We start from the raw sequence: 20,915 nt of genomic DNA on the forward strand, positions 1-20,915 counted from the left end.
AACATTAGGAAGAATTTCCTGACAGTAAGGGTTGTTCAACAGTGGAACAAAGTCCCTCGGAGTGTAGTGGAGGTTTTTAAACAGAGGCTGGATGGCTATCTGTCGGGGATGCTTTGATTGAGAGTTCCTGCATGGCAGGGGGTTGGACTGGATGGCCCTTGTGGTCTCTTCCAACTCTATGATTCTATGATTCTAACCACTGCTGTGTGTGTGTGTGTGTGTGTGTGTGTGTAGTATACAATTAGTTCTGGACAGATTTTAGAAAATTTACTCCTTTGACTAAAACTTTAAGAATCCCCCAGCCTGTAAGGCTAGTGGCTGAGTCCAAAAAAGTAGTGTTTTCAAATTCTGCTTAGGGATAGCATTTGTTTCCTCCTGAAATGGCCATCCCACTCCCCCTCCATACGGGAGGCCATGGAGCTGGGATGGACTGTTTGCTGCACTCACACTGGTAGAGACCAGAATGGTTAAATCACCCCATGGCTGCTTGCCATGGTGTTCGAAGCCTAGGGGATGTAGTTAATGGTATGCTTTGCCTGTCATCCCCTAGGAGTCCCATTCCTGGATTAACCGTCGACCAATCCACCTGCTGCTGGTATAGTGTGAAGTCTTTCTTGGTCACCTCAGGGCCGGGTAGGAATTTTTCCCCTTTTCCACAGGATTTTTCGCCTACCCCACACTGTTTCTAGTGGCATATGGGAAATTGGCTGAGGTGGTGTCGCAATAATACATGATTTGGTTTAAAACTGTTCATTATAATTGGACATTATAATATTTATTTTGCATAAATTCTTTGAATTTGATCTTGGTGAGCACCTTGGACACCCTACTGGGTGTTAGGAAAATTTCTCGAAACATCCCTATGGGCCTTGTGACCTGGGGGGTGGCTGAAAGAAATGGACCTTGGCTCTGGTTTGAAGGTATACCCCGACTTTAATCTTTGCAGATTGGGAAGGGAGACTTCATGCTGTGCTTCCTTATGCGGGCTGTCCAGCGGCAACTCAATTTATGGACTGTCATTGAGGGCCCAGGTGTTATCGTCCTTGATGAGCTGCAGAGGTAGTCTGTGGTAAGACACCAGTATGCAGCTTTTCCTGTCTCCCACACTTGTTTGGTTAGGATTTTAGTTGCAGTTCCATTAAGAACTTAATAAATAGATCAATAAATGGCCTTGTTTTAACCCATACATCTTGTGTCTGGTCTCTTTATTCCAGGGGTAGGGTAGCAATGTCTCTGTGTACTGCAGGGAGAGAAGGGTTTGGGGTTTATAAATTTTTGTTTTTTAAAACAGCATCCGTTACCAACAAACTTAAACCTATATCCAAAGCATATTATAACCTTTTAGGAGCTTAGCTAGGTTAATTCCTCCAAGTGACTTGGGAGGAAGAAGTGGCTTTAAATGATACTTCAACATTCTGTGCATCCTGGACACTCCTTGGTGCTGGTCAGCACTGCTATCTTTTTTGTCACTTCTAAACATTTTATTTATTTATTGATTTATTTATTTAATAATTATATAATTGTATTATATAAATATAAAAGTATTATATATATTTCCACATATCTTTTTTGGGGGGGGGTGAGAAATATGTATTCACTTGAGTTGGCTATTAGAGAAATGGTAATGATGTGTTATGCTTGTAGAAATTGTGTAATCCCATCAATATCTATAGCACTCTGCAGAGTGCAAGAGGATAGATCATTGCTCTGGAGTGCTTCGGGAGTATATTTGCATTTAGCAAAGATTGGAGAGGAAGGGGGAGAATGGCAGAAGGATAAACATCTATTAAGTAAGTCCATAAGATAGGTTTACAAAAGGAGATAATGAATATTGAATTGCACGGATAAGCAGAAAACATGACAATAGTTACAGATGGTTTTTTGAGAAAATGTTGGAAAACAGCAGCTGAAAATGAGTTGTATTCTGAGACTAGTTCGTTGTAATCTACAATGCACAATACCCCTCTTATAATTCAACATCTGGATAAACATTTCTCAGGTTTGAATATGCATCCCTGGGGCACATAAACAAGGAGAAAACTGTGCAATCAGCCCATGGGGAAGTTTTTGTCATTTTAGTGGGATCTTCACATTGTCTCCAAAGAAAGATTTATCCAAGTACAGGTGTGTAAGATTAGCCTTCACATATTGTTAACAGCTGTACAGTATGAATGACAACTTTACTTCAGTACTTCATTGTGGAATGCTGGGTTCAGAGTTGCCAGAAGCCTTATAAACAGAAGATGCTTTGATTTTAAAATAAAATTGCATCCATTCTAAAGCATATTAATTACAGTGTTTACCATCTGTGCTGATCACATCTTGGGACTGAGAAGTGCTCCATGAGTGTACTAATGGATATATTTCCATTGTGCTTCAGGGATGGTGGATTTTCTACTAGGACCAAAAGTGATTTTTTAAAAAAAGAAATCTACTTTTCACCCGTTTAACTTAATCTTTGCCAATAAAGAGAGTCTATGCATTCCCTCATATCTTGCACTGTTTTGCTTGTGAAATTAATGGAGCAATTCCTTATTCTTTTAGGGGAAAAGAGAAATATTTTCTTTATTATTCAGGAGGGCACACTTTCCCTGGGTTCAGGTTTGTTTTTGACCCATAACTCAATTAAAGGTAAAGATCACCAGAGGAGCATAGTGGGGCTGTAGAGGAAAGGGCAGAACTGGTGAAAGTGGACATGTACAACAGATGCAAAGGGTCTCACTGTGAAAGAGGAGTGTATTTTTTAAAAAAAAAAATCTATAACTGTGCCAAAATTTATTCATTCATAATATTAGTCATTCAGTAAAATCATTCAAATTGGAATGTATTGTATTCATATACTGTACAGTTAGTTTCATCTGAGTACCATTGAAACTAGTGTGAAAATTTAGTGTGACTTAACTTAAATTCAATTGATTTCAGCAGGTGCTAGGGACAAATGCATTAGTCTGGATCTAACTCACTGTGACTATAAAAATAAATTAGTTTTTGATGTAAATGTTATTATTTTGAACTAAGATTGACCAGCCAGCTGCTTAATTTAGCAGTGAGTGCGCCAAATCTACAATCCTATGCATGCTGACCTATCAATAAGACCCACTGAATGCAACAGAATTTACAACTAAATAAACACACATGGGATTGTGTGGTAAGATTGTGGGATACAAGCTCCACATGCTCTGAGGTGTTTATTTGTTGAAAAATCCCAATATGTTTTGGCTTCAATGAGAAAAGGCCTTCTTCAAGGGATAGAAACAAACATAAATACACACATCTCCAAGATTCCCTGTACTCCACTGCTCTCTTTAGTTGTGGTAAATTGATACCTGTGACCTCTTTAATACTCCATCCATCTAGCATGTGGCTTTCCTCTCTTTTTACTTCCTTCCACCTTTCCTAGTGTCATTGTTTTTTCCAGTGAGTCGTGCCTTCTCATGATGTGACCACAGTACAAGAGCCTCAGTCTAGTCATCTTAGCTTCTAGGGAGATTTCTGGTTTGATCTGTTCTAGGACCCATTTGTTTGTCTTTTTGGCTGTCCATGGTATCCTCAGCACTCTTCTTCAGCACCACATCTCAAATGAATTGATTTTGTTTCTATCTGCTTTCTTAATTGCCCATTTCTCTCATCTGTACATGTAATAGGAAATACAATGGCTTGTATGATTCTAACTTTCATGCTCAGTTATATATCTTTACATTTTAGAATCTTTTCTAGTTCTTTCATAGCTACTCTCCCCATTCTTAGTCTTCTTATGATTTCTTGACCACAGTCCCCACTCTGATCAATGTCTGATTCCAGGTATGAGAACTCTTTTACTATTTCTATTTCCTCCTTGTCTAGGATGAATTTGTGTAAATTCTCTGTGGCCATTATTTTTGTTTTGTTTTCTATGTTCAGCAATAAGCTTGCCTTTGCACTTTCTTGCTTCATCTTCCATTGCAGTTGCTCTAGCTCTGTGATGTTTCCTGTAAGCAGTACAGTGTCGTTGACGTACCTCTGACTGTTGATATTCCTTCCTCATATTTTCACTCCTCCTTACACTGTATCCAAGCTTGGTTTTCATATAATATATTAGGTGTACAAGTTGAACAGATATGTTTGCAATGTGGCCCCTAATGCCTTTTCCTTTCCTAAACCCCCTTGAATATCTGGGATTTCTCTCTCCATGTATGGTTGGAGTCTGTGTTGCTGAATTTTGAGCATAATTTTGCATGCTTGAGAGATTAGAACTATGGTCCTATAGTTGTTGCAGTCTTTTTATATAAGTATGAAATGCATATAAGTATTTTTTTAAAAGACATGGCAACACTGAATTAACTATATCTCATAAAATCACATCTCTCTCTGGCTTTTCTTCGCGAACGAAGATTTAGGGAGAACTCATCCCACGCTTTCTACAAGCGTGTTGATGACTAAAAAGGCCGATATGAGATAAACAAGTCCAGTTGCAGAAAGCACAGCAGAATGTCTCCTTGGGTGATGTTTCCAAGTTGTGGTTCTTTCTGTGCTGTCGTTTCTTTTTGAGACTCGTTCGGTGTGAGTTTTCGAAAAAGGCTGCAGCATCATAGGTATCTCATAAAATCACATAGTACTACATTCTAAAATATATTCACTGGAGCTGAGAAAACTCCAAAACATAGAAATATTGAATATAAAAAAGAAGAGAATCTGCAGTTGTTGCTATATATACATATGCCAGATAGTCCTTGAAAAGGATAGTCACTGATTTGTGTTGGAATCAGTCCTAGGGACATATGATGCAATCCATCCAGGTGGTTACTCAGTCCATTCATGGCATTTTATTTCAATCATATACACTGTATTACAATCATTTTCTAATGTATTTAGATTAAAGATTGTAGGTCCAGATCCTCAATCAGACCTAAAGGAACCAAAGATTTAAATTTTAGAATACATTCGAAAGGCATCCCTGATGCCTTTACATCTGAATGAGGATCTGGAACTACAGTCTTAATAATCTAAATGCACTAGAGAATGATTGTAATGTAAGGTATTAATGTAAATGATCGAAATATAACACCATGAATGGGCTGAGTAACCAACTGAATAGATTGCATCAGATGTCTCTGGGATTGATTTCAACACACATCATTGGCTACACCTTTCAAAGACTATCTGGAATATGTTATATATGAATATATAACAAAAACTGTAGAATCTGTTCTTTTTATACTCAGTGGTCCTGTGTTTTGGAGAGGATTCTGAACTCTAGTGAATTCTGCTGAAGGGTATGTTTGTACAGTAATGTGATTTTGGGATATGGTTAATTTAGTGTTGTCATGTCATTTTTAATGGAAAAGTCAGACATGAAAGAACTAGGTAAGATCCTAAAGTGTAAAGATATACAACAGAGCACCAAAGTCAAAAACATTCAAGCCATTGTATTCCCCATCACATGTATGAATATGAAAACTGGACAGTGAAGAAATCTGGCAGGAAGAAAATCAACTCATTTGAGATGTGGTTCTCTAGAAGAGTGCTGAGGATATCATGGACAGCCAAAAACACAAACAAAAAGGTCCTAGAACAAATCAAGCCTAAATACCCCCTGGAAGTCAAGATGATGAAACTGAGGCTGTCGTACTTTGGCCACATCATAAGAAGGCATAAGTCAGTAGAAAAAAAACAGCAATGCTAAGAGAGGTAGAGGAAAGTAAAAAGACAGAAAGACTACACATCAGATGGATGGACTGAGCCAGGGAGGTCACGAACCTAAGCAGGACAGTTTACAGGGTGTCTCGGAGATGCCTCATGCATAGGGTCACCATGAGTCAGGGCTAACTCAAGGGCAGTTAACACATACATACACAGACAAAAACTTTCAGAATCCAGAAAACAATGATACATTGATTAGGCCAATTAACATGCACAAAATACATGTTGCAAAGCTTCACTGGCTTCTTCTTCAGGCAAAGATGTTAAAAATCATACAGGAGAAAAAAAAATATGATGATGTTAGTCACAAACATGCATCTTGTCAAGATGTAACTGTTTTCAGTTCAAGTTGGAGTGACACTGTTGTACTTTGCTTCTTAGCCAACACAGTTACCCATGGTATATATATAAATGGTGCAAAATATTTACTAGTCATACAATCATAAAGATAATGGTAAAGGTAGTACCTTGAAATGTCTAGTCGTAATCAACTGTTTGGGGCGGTGCTCGTCTCTGTTACTAAACCAAAGAGCTAGTGTTGTCCAAGGACTACTCTGGTGGTCATGTGTCCAGCGTGACTGCACTGAACACTGTTACCTTTCCACCACAGTGGTACCTATCTCCATGGTGGGTTACAGACCACCGAAAAGCGGCGGCCTGTACCCGCCCCTTTCCCCGGTGTATCGGGACCTCAGTGGCCAGACCGGCAGCCGCTGAGGCCCCGATCCGCCACTTTCCAGGCCGCGGAGAAGCGGCAAAAGGCGGGATACAGACGGGCAGGGGAAGACGTCTTGGAGGTGTATTCTGCTGAATACGGAGCCTCCCCCGGGGCCGTGGCTCAGGTGTATGGGGCTTCCACATGGGGGGCAGTGAAGACACCTCACCTGGGGCCGTTTCTGACCCGCAGTTTCCATACCGCCACCTTGCAGGACGCTGCAAAGAGAGAGGCAGCTTCCGCACGGGCAGCCAAAAACAAAGCTTTTTTTTTTTCTTTTGCCGGCTGGTGGATGCGCAGCTGCGCAGCTGCGGCGGTCAGCACCGGTGGCAGAAAGCATATGTGCACATTTAAAAAGCCCAGGCCCCTTTAAACTTTTTCCCCACCCTGCCCAAGAACAATGGTGGTCTCCTGCCAGCTGGTGATCAGCTGGTGTTGGCATCCTTGTCCGCTTGCACGTTGCCAATGTCACCAGCATCATGGATGCCTCCTCTCCTTTGGTCCCCGCGCTCTTGCTGAATCTGCAATGCACAGCCACAGCTGTCGCCGCTGCCACCACTGTCCCCCTGCCATCCCCATCACCTCCCTTGTACATATGTAAATATTTAAAGTTTTATCGTTTTTTTATTGTTAGGTGAAAATGGTGCAGGAATGTGTGTAGGGGTGCACTTTAAATTCCAAACTTTCAACAATTCTAGCAGCGCATGCGTACATGTTGCTCTAGGGTTAGGGTTAGGGTTAGGGTAACTAGCATTAAAATAGAGTGCAGCTGTGCTGCAGCTTCCACATCTGCTTGGCATCTGACGCTCTAATTAGCGCCTCGGTGCAAACTGCGCATGTTCCAGGACCCCGACTCATTATGCGACGCAGCAGATACGGAGCTTTCAAATGGGCAACTTAAATTAGCGGCGTAACAATTCTGGCGTACCGGTGCAGCAGCTTATAGACGGAGCTGCGCAGTTGCGTAGTATATAGAAAAGAAGCGGGGAAAAGCAGCACCTTTTTAATGCCGCTTCTTCCCACTTGGGGTGTGCGGGTGGCATGTTCATGGCGGCATTCAGGTAAGGGCCGTCTGAAGGCTATACCTTCATGACGTCATGAACACACCCCTTTTTGCCCGTCTGTATCCCGCCTTTCTCTCCATATACAGTCATACAGGTCATATAATTAATTCGTTAATATTGTTGTTGTTTTTAATCCAGGAATTTTTTTTGGAATACAACAAATGATAACACTTTAAAAGTTCTTCACATAATTGTAGTGTTCTTTTACACTTCCCTAAAGGAAATTAAAATATATTTTGCTTAAATCTAAATGAAGTCATTGAGCATTGTAAAATGCAAATTTGTTGTGATTTTACCAAGGCTTTGGTTTGATTTCTACTTGAAATATATACTGCATAATAAAGATTATGTTTGTTGGACTGCAGAGGACTTGGTGTTTGTGGGAAAATTTTCTCAGTGAAGCCTTTTGTGGCTGAAAGCAACATCAAAGCCACTAGACAGATGACTTCATAGTAGTTTTGATCCAGACAGAAGAGGCAATAAAATTGCAATGGAAGATTGAGAATTTGATATCAAGAGACTGAGTGGGCATACCATAAACCATCTAGTAAGATAAAGTTGTAAAGAAAACTCCTCCAGTAAGTTTTCCCCAGCTCAGTGCCTACAATTTTATGTATGTATTTATTACGGTATGTCTGAGATCCAGTTAGAAGGCTCACAGAGCATAGTTTTCCACCAATATACTTATTCCAGTCATCTACATGCAGAGGCTGATCCTTCACCTCTTTCCAGGAAGAATTGGATAGCTCTTGTGCATTTCTCATTTCTGTCCCCTGGACAATGATTGACTTTGGCAGTGTGACAAAACACAAGCCAGCTGCCCTTGGGCACCTGGGACAGAAGAGGACAACCTCCATTCCCAGAATAAAGCTGCTGCTGCTTCCTTGCATGCTCACCTCAGCCAATCAGTGCCTGTGGTTACTGAGCTGCGCTGGCTGTTGAACACCTGGAATAAAGGAAGAACTGGATAGCTCTTTCTGCAATACCCCACAACAAGTATATGTACTGGCATAATAGGCTATGCCAGAGTACGTTGCTATCAGGATTCTTTGCTCTTGCTCCCCGCTTTTTGTCAGGTTGAGGGAAAGGGATGAGGCCACTGACTAAGTTCTGTGGATTAGTGTGGGCTAAAATCTAGATTTTCCACATCCCAGTCCAGCTTTCTAACCACTATATTGCACCGACTAGTATAAAAAGGTGTTTTAAGAGAGGAAAGATAATAGATTATGTTTTATATAGGGAACGAGCTTGCTCCGTACACAAGGAGCTTTTGGCATACAGTCTTCCACCTGTGTTGTGATTCTGAAGTGTACCTGTTACTCAGTTTAAATAAACTCATGGGTTTACAAAGAGACAGTTAGAATTTTCAGACAGAGAGCTATCATTTATCAATTAGAAATCCTAGGAATCCACAAGATGTTGCCATGGCAATTAAAGAGGAATCATGGTGCTATAATTGTGGACCTTATCGCACAGGCCTCAAGGGGAGCAATGGAATGAGGCGGGATGAGAACAGAATGGAGGCTATCACCTATTTTATTGCATACCGGAACATCGCCGTCACCTCCAGAAGTTCCCATTCTGTTCCCATCCCTCCCCGTTCTGTCACACTCCGATCACATCCCCGGGACCTGTGCGATAAGGTCCTTAGTAATGTTAAAGCCTCTTGGATTGGCCCAGCTCCACTTGCCCAGGTTGATATTGGATGTTCCTGACAGAGGGGAGTAAAAAGGGCTAGTTGGTTAGTCTATGCTACTAAGCCTTGTTTAAGCAGAAAGAGCTACATAAACTTTAGAGTGTCTTGCATTTCTGGTCTGGAGTCTGAATTCTATCAAGAACTGTGTAAAAAGTCATCTATCAGCAGGGAGGTTCTGAATTCTGACTTGGCTTATTTTCTGGTCCTGGCTTCTTGTTTGCCAATTGATACTGACTCTTCCTCAGTCTTGGCTCATAGCTCTAGCTAGATATTTTCAGGAGCACTCTTTTATCACCTGGTTGTCTCCAGAGCTTAAGTCTCAAAAAATAAAATAAAATAAAATAAATATATGATATAGAATTCCATTTCCTTGAATTGGGACCATTTCCAGAACGTTTGTGTTCAATAACTTGGAAGATCAGATTTATATTCAAATGTTGTTGTTAAATCCCAAAAGATTTTACAAAAGATAAGCCATTTTTTTTAAAGTTTGACACAGTTGCATTGATAAAAGTTATACAGCAGATGTATGTGTGCTGACCATATGAAAAAATGCCCAAATCCATACAGGAGTAATACTTTTATTATTTAAAAGCTACTTTCCTGGTTCAGGTGTATTCACCATTGAATTTCTGGTGAAAGAGGATAGTTCACTCATACTGTTGCTTTGCTCAGGGAAGCAATTCATATTTTATTGGGAAAATAATAATATTAGAATAATATTGGGGGGAAATGGATACCATTGTTGACATTAGTGGGATGGTAGCTATAGCAAGACTTCAATCTGATTACCTCCTTATGGAGAGTCAGTGATTCCTGTTGATTTTTTTACTATAGATGAAAAATAGTATCCAAAATACATAGTAAAGTACATTTTAAAACTAGCTAGGAGAATACTAAGGTCAGCTGGGGGAAACCTATGTTTGCCTTGGAAATTTCCCATTGATTATAACTGATTTTTTTTTTTTAAAAAAAGTTAAAGTTGAATGGGTTGCTAGTCCTCATGACTGTGGGCAGAAAAAGTACTTTGAAATTAATATAGTATGTGTCCATTTTCTATAGGAAGTCATTGACCTTTATAAAATTCATAGGCCTAAACCTAAATGTTCCTTTCAGTTAGAAGCATAGAGTTGGAAAAGACTACAAGTGCCAATCAAAGCACTCCCAAAAGAGTAAACACATTCAGTCAAACTTACATAAATGTTCACATACCAATTTCCCATTGATTTACTGGATCTACCATATATACTCAACTATAAGTCGAAAAATTTATGCCCCAAAATGAACTCCAAAATCCTGGCTAGACTTATGGAAGGGTCAACGAGTTAATGCTAATAAATTTTGTGAAAGAAGAAGTGCCTAACTTTCTCTGTAGCCTTGTAATGGCTCCCTGTTTGAAGCCCCGGCGCCGCTCTCCTCCTCTCCCCCTGTGTGTGTGTGTGTGTGTGTGTGTGTGTGTGTGTTTCCCTATGCAGTGTTGCCAATCTGGTGACTTTCACACCAAAATGGGTACTTTTCAGAGCCTTTGTTGTGATTTTGGTGATTGGTTAATGGTAATTTTGAGAGTTGAAATAAGTATTTGTTGAGATATGGGGGGGGGAGGGGATTTGGTGAGTTTTGGCCAAACATTTGGGGAATTATCTTCGAGGCTTGTTGGCAACACTGCTTTCTGCTTTCCTGCGCAGGCCTAGGGTGGCGTAGTGAGACCTAACAAGTTGCTGCTAAGGAAAGGAACATGCCCTGGTTTGTACCCCGTTTTGCCTGGAAGCCCTGGGGGTGAAAGGTAGAGAGAGAGAGAAAGGTTTGTCCTCCATTTCTGCTAGCTATGAGCTTTGGAGTCCTGGGGGTGAATAGCAGAGAGAGAGAAAGGCCTGTCCTCCATTTCTGCTAGCTATGAGCTTAGGAGTCCTAGGGGTGAATAGCAGAGAGAGAGAAAGGCCTGTCCTCCATTTCTGCAAGCTATGAGCCTTGGGAGTCTTGGGGATGAAAAGCAGAGAGACAGTGGGGTCTGTCCTCCTTTTCACAAGCCATGTGCCTTGGAGATGCTTTTGGTAAGGGGAAGAGTGTGTGTGTGAGTGTGCGTACACGTGCACGCTGAGGTTTGTTTCCCCTTTTCCATGCTTAGACTGATGCTTGGGAGAGGTCCAGAGAGTGAGATATAGGTAGGGAAGTGGTGCTTTGTTTCCCCCACCCCCTTTAGATCTTTTGTAGCATCCTCCAGTGTTTGCCCCTCGATTTATCCACGGGTCATATCAAAATCCATGATTTTGGATCCAAAAACTGCCCTCGACTTATACATGAGGTCGACTTATACATGAGTATATACGGTACTCCATTTGAGACTAATAATTGGATTTAGACTATAGTGGAATATTTTTATAACAGAGGGCCGAAACAGATGGCCCTGAAGAGGCGGCTTCAAGCCGCCCTGGAGAAAGCCAGATTGGGGCTGCAGCAATTGCATGCCGTAGCCCTGATCCAGCTTTTTGCCAGCCCCAAAAGCTGGCTTTTCCGCCACCGTAGCAGTTTTGTAGCACTCCTGTGGCATGCAGCATATAAACACCATTCCACCAGAGCATCGCAAAGCTGCCCACCATGTGGTTGGGTGGGCAGTGGGACACCAGCTTGGGGTGGCATTAGAATGTGCAGCATCTAAACACCATGCTCTGACGACACCCCTAAGCCAGAGTAAAGAAGCAGTCTGTTTCACCCCTAAGTTAATTTATCTAACAGGGTAGATGATTCGCTTATTACAGCACGCCCGCACCATACGCGGGCGTGCTTTACGCGGCTTGAGCATATGCGCTCAAGCCGCGGGGTGCACGTGGGATGGAAGGGGCGGTGCGTCCCATTCCATTGAATGGGCGCGTGCGGCCGTTGCGCCCTGTGCGCTGCTGTGCCACCGCGCACGAGACCCATTGTTTCCAATGGGGCTTGAGCATAGGTGGAATTCACCTTACATGGAGGGATCCGGAACGGATCCCCGCATAAGGCGAGGGCCCACTGTACTTGCATTGTAAAAAGTACATACAGTAGTCCCTCGGGTTACGAAATTAATTCGTTCCGCGGCTCCATTCGTAACCCGAGTAATTTCGCAACCCGAAAAGGCTAGCGGCTAGCGCTGGAAAGCCGCTAGCCGCGCTTTGCGGTTTGAATTTCGCGCCGAAAAAAACATTCGTAACCCGAAAAAAACATCGTAACCCGGAACAGTTTTTTCCTATCTATTTTTTTCGTATCCCGGAAATTTCGTAACGCGATCAATTCGTATCCCGGGGTACCACTGTATATGCATAGTCAAGCCTGCCAAGACAGAGGAAAGGCCCGAGTGTGAGTAGGGCTAGGGATTTGTAGATCTGTAAAAGAGTCAATAAGCAGGTAATGGAATGAAGAAGTGGCCTTTGATATAAGCAGATAAATCAAATAGAATTAGATGTGTGCATTTCAGGAATAATAATGAGTAATCGTTGGCTGGAACACAAACTGTATGAATTTGCAGGATACTTTACAACAGTGGTTCCCTGCCTTCCTAATGCCGTGACTCTTTAATACAGTTCCTCATGCTGTGGTGACCCAAACCCATGAAATTATTTCCATTGCTACTTCATAACTGTAATTAAATAGGTGTTTTCCAATGGTCTTAGGTGACCCCCATGAAAGGATCATTCCACCCCAAAGGGGTCCTGACCCATAGGTTGGGAACCACTGCTTTACAAGATAGTACAACAACATTAGCCCTATTTGACATTCATACACATGAAATGAGCCATGTGAGGAAGGAGACACTTTGTATTATGCTACTAGGAATGTTTGTCCAATTTGCCTAACTTCTTCAATGAATGCCAAATAAAATAACATTCGAAATTAATTCACTCTCTTTGTCTTTCACACACAGCGGGAGATAATAGGAAGCAGACAAAAATAATTTACCTGCTGGAGAGGTAGCAATATTGGTAAAAATATAATTCATTGATCAAGATCATTGATGAGAGGGAAGAGAACTGCAGCAGCAAATGATGAATAGATATAATTCTCTTTCAGTGTGGATGATGTACAAATAATAACTTCTTGTGGGACAAAGCTGTTGAGGAGTAAGACAGACATACATTGCTCCTGCCAGCTAGTGATGTAACTTCTGTATGTGTTGGCAAGCACTGTGTTTGTATATGCATAGCCTAGCAGGGATAGTTGAGGGTTCTTGGTGGGACAGAATACACAGAGAGGAACTGGAAGATATGTGCAGGGGATTTGCATGGCTATGAAATTCCAGCTGTACTTTGTGCTTCAGGAAGGATTCTAGATGCTGATTGCTGCTTTCAATTTTAGTCCCATGTAGCTTGTTCCAGTTTACCTTTGAAAAAAAACATCCTTTTCTTAGAAAGAAATAAAAATGGTTGGAAGAGAACCTACAACTTCTCAATAGTCATGGAAACAACAATAACACTATTAACTCCAAAATATTTATCCTTTTTTCGAGGCTGTAATCTAAAGAATTTGTCCTTAGCCCAGAAGTCCCAGGGGGTTTGCATGTCTTTCAAACAAAATGTACATACAGCTATGTGTGAATGGAAAGTAGTGGAAAATATTGAATTAATGTAGTGTTACAAAGTAATTTCATACAACCAAAATGAAAAATAAGATAGGGATGAAATTATATGAGGCAGGTGGGGTCATATGCATTGCAGCAATATAGAAACAAACTGCAATGTTTTGATTCCCTACCCCACCCCATAATCTTGTACATAATTTGATAAATCATTTCTAGAACCTTGTGGAAATTCTGGCCTCTGATGCTGTGGAAAAAGGGAAAGGTTAGAGGACTGATGGTGTAGGATTGGCGTATTTGGAACTTGCCTGTGATCGGAAGGACCCTCTGGATATGCTTCTTTGCAAGTATTAATTCACTTGTACTTTTTTTCTTCAGTCCCGTGGTTTAATTATTATGCTGGTTCTTTATTTTGTATTAGCCTAATTGAGAAACCTCACCACTGAAATCCTTTGGGAAGTGACACATTAACCTAGATTATCTGATTCAATGATGTACCAGTTAATGTATGCAGTACTTCCACATCTGCAATACTACGCTCTTTAATTGATAATGTAGAACAGCAAAGAATTAAAATAAATGATGGCAATGTTTGGTAAAAATATTCAGGTTTCCATAGTGGGTGTAAGTTTTGGTGACCATCTACATGATGATTTAGTAACACGCTAGTGTACCGAAGATGCACACATGGGACCAGATGGCACACTTACTCCATGCACAGCCTTGATGCAAAACAAACAAACAAACAAACAAACAAAAAAACAAATGCAGATACCAGGTAGCCAAATCAACTCCAATTTGCATTACATAGCATGGGCAAGATGGTCATTTCATTCTCAACTGTATGTACATTGTTGTGCACAGCTCTATCTGAATTTCAGCCACTATCTTTAGCTATCCTAAAACCAGATGACCTATTTCAAGTCAAGTTAAAGTTATGCATAACCTACTTGAATAATCCTGAGAAAAAGGCTATCTGTATCACCATCAACTGCATTCATTTAGGGGCTGTCTCTAGCTGCATTGGATGATAAAAACAGATCTTCAAGCCTGAGTCCCACTGGTGTTTGTGAACATAAGATCCATCTGGTATGCAAAATAGAACAATAAATTAAACATAAGTATACACAGTGGGTGCATCCTTACCTAGGCAGCTTGTAAATGGCAAAGAGGGTTCTGCCAAACATGCTTGTTTTCTACAAAGGTGACTCCGATATATTGAAATAGTCACCTGACCAGATTGTTTTAAAGGATTAAAGACATTCACATTTGCAAACTTGAAGTTATGCTCCTCCTTAAAACAACAGCAATGCTATTCTTTATTAGGTCAATTGATATGCTACAACAGAAAATAATAGCAAAAAACCCCACATCCTACACAAATACTTGTTAATACATAGCACCAACTATATATTACTTATAATATTCATGCTTAATGCATTGAAATTAGGTTACTCCAGTTGCATAACCTGTTAAAGTAGGGGGCTATGTTGCACTAAAATAATATTTCATAAAATAGATGGATAGAAGAAATTAAACTGACCTTCCTTTTAATTCTTTCCAAAGGTATGAATTAATGAAAGGTATTAATTTACAACCACAATGTGAAAACAATAATTGACCTCTAGATTAGTATTTAAATAATAAATATGTTACTGGATTAATGTACTAACCTTTTACCTCAAGGACATCATTTAAATCAATGTAATTACTTGGTACTAAAATCACAAGTTCAAAGGGGGGACAAAAACCTTTTACAGAGGTACATAGATCACATAATTATGCAACACTACTGATATTTATTTGATAGTTAATAGTCCATATCCTGGAAATATTATAATTAGTAGTCAGTATCAACAGTCAGTATCAAAAATACTATGATGAAAACATCTGCCAAGACAAACTTTTGAAGTCTTGTTTTTTGTTAAAATTGATAATATCATCCTATGAACTCATATTATAGAACCTAAATATAGCTGCTTCTGTTCTGTTAAGAAAAACTAAACTTGTGTTATACACACCATATATAGTTCACATGTTTATAGATAGACCAAAGACTGGGTCTCTCTCTCTCTTTCTGTGTGTGTGTGTAATTTATATATTCTGACTCCTTCTGGTGCTATATTCATGTGAAGAATGCATTAGCCAGATTGTCTGCTGTGTCCTGGAAGTGATTCAGTATTCAGTATGGCATTTTTTTAAAAAAAAAAAAATGCCATTACATCTGTATGATACTCCACTGGAAAGACACAACTGTATCTATAGGAACATCAGAAGTGTGCTTTACCACTGAGTCCTTCCATGTATTACCCAGGTCACACATTCCATTATCCACATGAGCTGTATCTCACAGGGAACGTTTTTGCATGCCTGAACTGCCCTTTTGTGTTTCTCCTCCTGTTAGCATAATTCATCCATAATTATATTCCAGTAGGATATCACTCTAGTCTTGCAAAGGAGAGGTTAATTGTTGGCTGTGGCTATGGCTGTTGACTGAAGTTGCCTAGCCGCAAAGACTAATTGGCAATTAACTTAGTTTAGGTCTCAGCCAAGCAGCGATAAAAGGCTTTCATAATCTCAGTTGGATAAACAGGAAGTGTGTGTGAATAAGCAGAAGACTAGGAAGACAGATTTGGAGAAGGGACAGCTGGCTCTTAGACGAACTGAACTTCCAGAAGTTGAAAATGAGTTACAGTTGAACTTAATAATAAGCAAGACTGCATTGTGCCCTTCTCAACCCTTCACAGTAGGAATCTGAAGAATTGCAGTGCCAACTCCCACTATTACATCCACCATATAATAGCATCACTGACAAATACAAGATAAAGCTGTACATGTCTCTACACATGGAACTATAGAAATATGTAGATAAGAACAGGCTGATTTTAAAAGGCTGCGGGATCACTATTGAAAAGGGTAAGCTTCCAGCTGAGTGATTTCTTTTTCTACATTCTGCCTTTACTAGAATGGTTGCCATTTTAGCTCCATGATACAGTGCTGCAATTAGAGACTTGGGTAGTAAGGAGAAAAGGTTGTTCACATGTTCACATGGGACACACTGCGTCCTGTTCCTTATTTGACAGGATTCCTACATGCAAGGGGGTTGTACTATGTTTCTTTGCATAGAACATATAGAGATAAGCCACATGAGGCATTTCAGTACAAGAACTCTTGTATCATATGCATGTATCATGATAGAAAGTATTTTGCTATTTAAAATGTACAATTGTTTTCAAGTCACTCTTGAAAACTCCATTCCATCTCCACTCATAAAGGAACAATGCCGAACCAAGTTATTTATATATATATATGCATAATTCATGTACCTAAAGTTACATATACATTTGAATACATTATTGATCTGATAGCACACTGTCTAATCCTGAATCTATTTCCATCACTAGCATGGTCCTTTTGACTTAAGGGATCATTGGGTCAGGGCAAATCATTAGCTGCTTTAGGACATAGAGAAAATGGATATTTTATAGGAGAAGGTCACTAGAATTAAAGGGGCCATTCAGTTTAAATGCTCTATCTGTAAAAATGCATTAACCATCTGCTTATAGAAAAGGGTACTAACCAAATCCAAGTTTCTTCCTATTGTACTACCTTTTATACTACCACTTGTTCTCCCTTGTGGTGAAACAAGGCCCTGTTTGCAGATATGAAATTTTACTGGGCTCAACAGTGAAAATTCATTGTGAATTCATTGTGAAGTGGAAAATGTCCATCCTGAACCATAGGTCTATTAGTACAGAGAAATAATCTTCCTTAACTGTCTCTGTGTGGTTCTAAGGAATGGACATAGAACTGTTGAACCCAATATATTTTTCATCACAGATAAAATTTCCATTTTATCCAATACTGGAAATGCTAATTAATGTTGAGATGATCTGACAATTATTTGTATAATGGTGGCATTAAAGAAACCATAACAGATCAGTAATTTTATAAAGACTGTGAAGCTATCACCTGGAGAAATATAATCCTCTCTGAAAATGATAATCAACATCCCACACTTGAAAAGGAATATTATGTAAGTCTTTTGGCATGACATGAGTAGATATGCACAAATTCAAAACAATGTCATCTTTAATCTTTTGCCAGATGACACTGTATTCTGCTTAAGAGGCATACAGGTGTTAATGCTTTCTCTTCTTCAAGATATCACCTTCTTAACAGGTTTCTGGTGTTTTGTTTGCTTCATGTAAAAAGCTCCTTTAAAATAAAGAGATTAAAAAGGGATTATATCTTCTATGGAAGACAGAAATTTTCTTCAGAGCTGACCAACACTGAATCAATAGTGCTTTCTACATTAACAGATTAGTTATAAAAAGTCATAATACTTTTGATTATCATATTTATATTATGAACTGCCTTCATGTAAAAAATAGTTTACCAGAAGTAGTAACATCTGTTTAAGAGACTACAGGAAATGGCATATGATACACTGGAACTGAGATCATTACTAGGGCAGAATTTTAAAGAAAAAAACTGAAAGCAAATCCTGTTTGTATTTAAAAAAAAAACAGTGAATGCTAATGCAAATCCCAGTGTACCCAGTGTTTCTCTATATATAACCTATAAATCAAGATAACAATTTTTCTCCACATATTTTCAAAAGTTGATGGAGAAAGGGGGACTGGTGAGGAAAGTTCAAACTATTTTAGTTTTGTACACTTTTAGGCAAATTTTCACAATGGAGTGAATCTATCTGCCTTGTGCACAGCAGGGTTCAAGAATCTGAGCTATATAACAAGTCTTCCCTAACACATCCCTCATTTTTCTCATGGTAGCGGTTTCCAACATATCCTGGCTTATCTAGAGCTGACTGGAAGAACATTCCTTACATTGTAGGTTTAGGGTGTAGGAGTTGTCTTCCTATGTCTATGCCAATGCCCACTTACTTTTACAGGAAAGAAAGACTCCTGCTCCACCCAGTTTCTGCACTGAGTTAGGGTCAGAACAGACGGCCCAAAAAAGCCTTCTGGGCATCATCGTTGCACAGCGTTTAGATACCACATGTCCCAATGACACCAGGAAACTGTCTTGAAGCCACCCAGATGTGGGCAGATTCATGATGCTCCAACAGCACAGTATTTACATGTCACACACTGCTGGAGCATCATGAAGCCACCATGAGGCCGTGGCAGGGTGGGGAAAGCCGACTTTTCCCTGGCCCAAAAATGAGCAGATCTTTGCCACTCCTTTTTCAGCTGGCTTCAAGGCAGATTGAGGCCACATCATGTGGTTGCCACAGCCCTAATCTATCTTCGGAAGGAGTGGCTTCAAGCCACCCCTTTGGGACTATCTGTTTCATCCCTTATTGTTTAATTTCTTGACACATCTAGTTTTGTTCTTATTTGCTCTTAAGTTTCCCCTTTTTGTTTGTTTATGTGTTGACTAAACAAGCATTTGTGATGTTTGTGTGTGTGTGTGTGAGAGAGAGAGAGAGAGAGAGAGAGATCTGAGAAAGTATATGTGGACTGTTGGCTCTTCCAATATAATGATCAACTAATGGTGATAAAAAAAACCCCAACTTCCCCTTCATTCTGGATCTTGAAGCACACCTCATTCCAGTGTACCTATCTGTCTTGCATGAGGGATTTTGGGTTGCTAACCTGTGTTGCAAACTTTCCTTTAGCTCAGTGGTAATTGGTGTGTTGTGAAATTGGAGGAATAGAAAGTAAATGATGGGGTGGTGGTATCAACAGGTTGACAGAGGCAAGGCCAACCATTTCTCCTTTATCACTTACAGTGGACCCTTGTTATCTGCTCGGTTTGGTTCCAGGAACCCCCATGAATAACAAAATCCATGTATGCTCAAGTCCCATTAAATACAATAGCATAGCAAAATGGTGTCCCTTATATAAAATGGAAAAATCAAGGTTATGTATGCTCAAGCCCCATTGGATAGAATGGGGCTTGGACTTGTTACGCAGCCATGTGTGTGTGTGCCATGCGTGCGTATGCCATTACTTTTAATGATGAGTGGCTTCAGAGTATGCTGAAAGCAGCCTATAACAAGCCTGCGTATGATGCAGGCTCACTGTACATGTATTTTATGCAGCTTAATATGTGTCTATTTAATTAGTGATCCATTGTCTGCTAGGAAACCCCCCCCCCCCCCTTGGCCGTGGGTGGTTACCATTTGCACTTGCTAGGTCTTGATTCTGGTGCTTTTCAGGACTGGTAGCCAAATTTTGTTTACTTTAAGGGTTTCTTCTTTTCTGTTGAAATTGTCTAGGTGTTTGTGGATTTCAATGGCTTCCCTGTGCATTAAGACCTGGTAGTTGTTGGCAAACAAAGTTTGGCTATCAGGCCTGAAAAACACCAAAATCAAGACCCAGCAAGTGTAAATGAAAGCCACCCAGGGTCAGGGGGATTTCCCAGCACACAACGGGTCAGTAATTAAATGAACACCCTGAGGCTTTGCCATTCAACAACAGACCCACATACAGATTGACATGTAAATCATTTTTACTCAACCAAGGATCACACAGTATATATACTGCACTCACTTCCATGCCAGCATCTTCTGAAGGAGAATAAACATCAGAAATAAACTCTTCAGAACACAGCCACACAGCCCGGAAAAAAACCCCCACAAAAAACTAAAGTGTTTTATTTAGCAAATCAGCAATTTAACTCATTTCATGAGTAAGCCTCCATGTTTTGTGTACTGTACAGTTCATAATAAACTTTGTGCCCAATAAGTGTAATGGTATAGATTGATGGGTTTGATTAAAATGATTAGAATATTGATGTTAATTCTTTAAAACCATATGTTTTTTAGGTTATTTAATAACCTAAAAATAAAATAAACACACAGCTAACAACTGCTAGAATTTGGGGTTTTACTGTATTAGAACCTCATGTTTTTCTCACAACTCAAATGTTATTAACTCCAACTGTTTGACTATAACATATTTGTGACTCTAACATTAACAGTCATAGCATTACTTTTTTAAAACAAATGACTGGGGACATCCCAACATTGTTTTCATTGTCTTTTCATAGCTTCTTCACATCCATAGTATGGATTGAAGGAACTGTGATTCTTAAAAAAACATTTCAAGCATACATTTTATTGAAATTAGTAGAAAGAATGTCCAAAGTAACTCTCCAGATGAGGATAAAATATCATTGCAATCAATCTGGGTCAAATTTTGATCTTTTAATCTTTACCATGTAATGGCTTAGTAAACTATGCTTAAC

At 39.8% G+C, this 20,915-nt stretch overlaps 1 protein-coding gene across 5 annotated transcripts in view; it reads left to right on the forward strand.

The window, feature by feature from the left end:
• Window positions 1-20,915, forward strand: part of ROBO1 (roundabout guidance receptor 1) — a 688,267-nt gene that overhangs the window by 232,870 nt on the left and 434,482 nt on the right. The window contains exon 1 of one of the 5 annotated variants that reach the window (XM_042458020.1): window positions 16,594-16,613. The exons of the other annotated variants lie outside the window; for them this stretch is intronic. The gene's annotated coding sequence lies outside the window, so the exon portion shown is untranslated. Of the gene's footprint in view, window positions 1-16,593; window positions 16,614-20,915 lie in introns of those variants that run through there. 5 annotated transcript variants of the gene reach the window in all.

The sequence above is a fragment of the Sceloporus undulatus genome, chromosome 3 (assembly GCF_019175285.1).
Source record: "Sceloporus undulatus isolate JIND9_A2432 ecotype Alabama chromosome 3, SceUnd_v1.1, whole genome shotgun sequence".
Lineage (NCBI taxonomy): Eukaryota > Metazoa > Chordata > Lepidosauria > Squamata > Phrynosomatidae > Sceloporus > Sceloporus undulatus.